The sequence below is a fragment of the Engraulis encrasicolus genome, chromosome 11, assembly GCF_034702125.1.
Source record: "Engraulis encrasicolus isolate BLACKSEA-1 chromosome 11, IST_EnEncr_1.0, whole genome shotgun sequence".
Classification (NCBI taxonomy): Eukaryota; Metazoa; Chordata; class Actinopteri; order Clupeiformes; family Engraulidae; genus Engraulis; species Engraulis encrasicolus.
Genome location: NC_085867.1, coordinates 9,938,427 through 9,942,225, shown reverse-complemented (window position 1 = coordinate 9,942,225; position 3,799 = coordinate 9,938,427).

Sequence of the window (3,799 nt, the reverse complement as noted above, 5' to 3'; positions counted from 1 at the left end):
CCTCTTAACTTAACCTGGTTTACTCCTGAACCAGCTTTGCAGTATAGGCCCCTGTCCACCCAAATCAGGCTCCGTCATGGTTCCACTGGACTGCACCCATCAGGTTTTGATACAACCCCTCAACTGGGCAAGGAGGGGGGGATGGATTATGTGACTCAAAAATAAACAATGCACTATAGAAGCTGATGTCTGTCCAAGTTTCTGCCTCTGTGTGTGTGTGTGTGTGTGTGTGTGTGTGTGTGTGTGTGTGTGTGTGTGTGCGTGCGTGTGTGTGTGTGTGTGTGGGTGTAGGTGGGTGTGTGTGTGTTTGTGAGATAGAGTATGTGTGTGTGTGAGAGAGAATGTGTGTGGGAGAGAGAGAATGTGTGTGTGTGTGTGTGAGAATGAATATGTGTGTGTGTTTGTGTGTGTGTGTGTGTGTGTGTGTGTGTGTGTGTGGGTGTGGGTGTGTGTGTGTGTGTGTGTAGTTGGTCGGCCTTATTAATTTTCTGATGGTACGGTTATTGCTTTCTTCTGTGTTCATTTCCTCTCAAAACCCTCCATTTTATATTTGCTGTCAATTTCTTTCTGGACGTCTGTTGTGCATTGCTGTGATGCATGGAACAAAATAATGGCAATCAAAAATGATTGGAAGTGTAATATTGGCACCCGAGCCGACAAATCCACAAAACACACACACACACACACACACACACACACACACACACACACACACACACACACACACACACACACACACACACACACACACACACACACACACACACACACACAGACACACACAAACACAGATGTTTCTTTTCCTCTTTGCCTGGACCAACCCGTCCCATATTTTACCCAAGGAGGACCTCAAAAGTCTTTAAATGATGTTGCAAAAGTCATACATTTTTAAACAAAGGTCCTCATATTATTTTTCATTAACTCATCCCAGCTGAAAGCCAAAATTTGGGGTGGAAAGTACTGTATACCGAGTCTGGGGTACTGTATGCATAATTAACATGTTCTCTCTACTAATTACACTCATTACTTCTGCAGAAGCCCAAATATTTTTAAATTAAATTAAATAAACATTATACGTTTTCACGACCAATAATGAGTGCAATCATCTTGGAACATGGGGAAGTGTTGATTTAATGCAGAATGTCTTGAGAATTGCTAGTAACTGTATGTTACCAGGGGCCTATACTACAAAGCTGGTTCAGGATAAGTTAAAGTTAAGTTAAGAGGTAAATCATCTAATAAAAGAGCTTTTCTTAAGAAAAGGAGGACTCCAGGCTCTTCTATCAGATGATTTACCGCTTAACTTAGCCTTAACTTATCCTGAACCAGTTTTGTATAGGCCCCTGGTTGAAGCAGGTCACATACAACAGTGGTGTTGTGCTCAAGCATGATTCTCATTTCACTCTTTACTTGTAATCAGATGGTTGAGGCACACACATGCACACACACACACACACACACACACACACACACGAGAAGAAAGGCAAGACGACTGGCGTGTAAAATAGCTAAATAAAACTTTAATCATTCTAGTCTGCAAATGTACATCAATTGCACAGTCACATGTTCTTGTTGTCTGTCACAAAGCGCTCTCTCTCTCTCTCTCTCTCTCTCTCTCTCTCTCTCTCTCTCTCTCTCTCTCTCTCTCTATGTCTCTCTCGCTGTTCCTCATTGGCTAACACACAAGTCACCATATATATCCTCCAGTGATGATGAGCCCATCCAAATGCTTCAACTCTTCACGTACTTACAAAAGTATTTTCTACAAGGATTATAAAACATAAAACATCTGTTTACTTTAGTCATAGATTTATACTTTTGAACAAAGCTAACCTTTTTTTATTATATATATTTATTTATCTGCGGTAGAGGATAGAGGAGTCTGCGTTACCATGGGGATATACGAATATTTTCTCACATCTTTTTTTTATTTTATTAAATAATTATGATACATTTAATATTCTCAGTCTGTGACTTTGCTGTACTGTATGTAGGCATGGTGTGCAAACAGAAGTTTATTTATTTATTTACTTTTTTAAATTTTATTTCTTTTTGGCAGGCAGAACAGAAAGTAGCCTCTGGCTCCCTACAGGAGTGAACAGTAGGGGTGAACAAATGACATTAGGGAAACCGGTTTACTGGCATACACAGACATATGAGTCTATATCTGTCTGGGTGAGCTGCACACTTTGAATTGTGTTGAGGATGGGATAGTTTGGAAGGTCGGGGGCGGGGGGGTTAAATCTGGCATAGTTATGGACAAAAAAGAAAAGAAATGATACATTTATATACTGTATGTCAATGGTTCTTAGGCCCCGGACTAGCATTCTTTGAAGACTGCATACCATAGCCTACAAAGGATTTGCAGACTTACTGTACAATCATATCTCATTCATCTGTACTTGGAAAACAAAGGCAAGACCAACCAACCACAACGTATATAGTTTGTCAAAGACAATTCACAAGCTGTTTGCCGTCTTGGTTGTATTGCGTTGTGCTTTTGTTGTCATAATCTAATTTTTTACTATCATGTCATAGTTGCACTTGGAAAAAAAACATGTGGGAATAATGTGTGGAACAGTGGTGGAGTTAAAAAAAAAACCCAGGCAAAAAACAGAAACACAAAGAGAAATAAAAAAAATATCACAATGGGAGCAACAGATATTGAGTCGCTGAATCTCGAGTGTCCTTTAGAAACATCCCTCAAGCCAGAGATATACAAAATAATAATAATAATAATAATAATACAAAATGAAACATTAGAAAATAAAACAACATACAGTATGTTCAGGAGTATTTACATGAACAGTGTCCTCTGCCAAGGGCCACTATAGCCTGACTCTACACCATGACTGATGCAGACTGCACTTCACCAGAATGCTGTGTGGGTGTGTGTTTGTGTGTCTGTCTGTGCGTGTGTGTGTGTGTGTGTGTGTGTGTGTGTGTGTGTGTGTGTGTGTGTGTGTGTGTGTGTGTGTGTGTGTGTGTGTGGACATCTTCTGTAGGCAACACAAAACCAACTACATTAATGGTATTTATGTTACTTCACACCTTGCCCCCTTTAAGTGAACCAAACTAAGTACTCTTTACAGTAAGTGAACCAAAAAGTGAACCAACAGCAAAAGGACTCAGGTCCGTTATTGTTCAAATTGTGAGTGTAGGCCTATTACAAAAAGAACCAGCTGCTCTTCCTGGTCCTGTTGGACTTTTATGATGCGTTAGTCCTTTTTTTGATCACTCCCGGTTCTTTAGAGCTCTACTTAAGTGATCACATCTGGTCACAAGTGTAACTTGTCGGGACTCATAAGCGAACCGGGTAACGCTTTACTTTACGGTACAGTACATACTGTGTACTTTCTGTGTAACAACAGGGTAACAGAAAGACATTACATGGTATCTGATGGGTAAAAGGGGATAATTACAAAGTAAATACTATGTTATACATATATCTGAAGAATTACTATGAAACTACTGGGTATTTTCTAACCATTTAATCATAAAACTTCTCTCTGTTACCCTGTTGTTACCCCATTAATGGTATTTACTTTGTAATTACCCCCTTTTTACCCTTTAGGTACCATGTAACTTCTCTCTGTTACCCTGTTGTTACCCAGAAAGTACACAGTAATTACATAGGGTAACTGTACCGTAAAGTAAAGCGTTACCGCGAACCGTACTGAGAGCACGCCAATAAATGTCTCAGCACGGTTCACTTCTGAGCGCTCTAGGTACAGCACACTTTGGAGTGTTCACAAATACGCAGAAAGTGCTAAGTCACAGGTCTGAGTTCACTTGAATG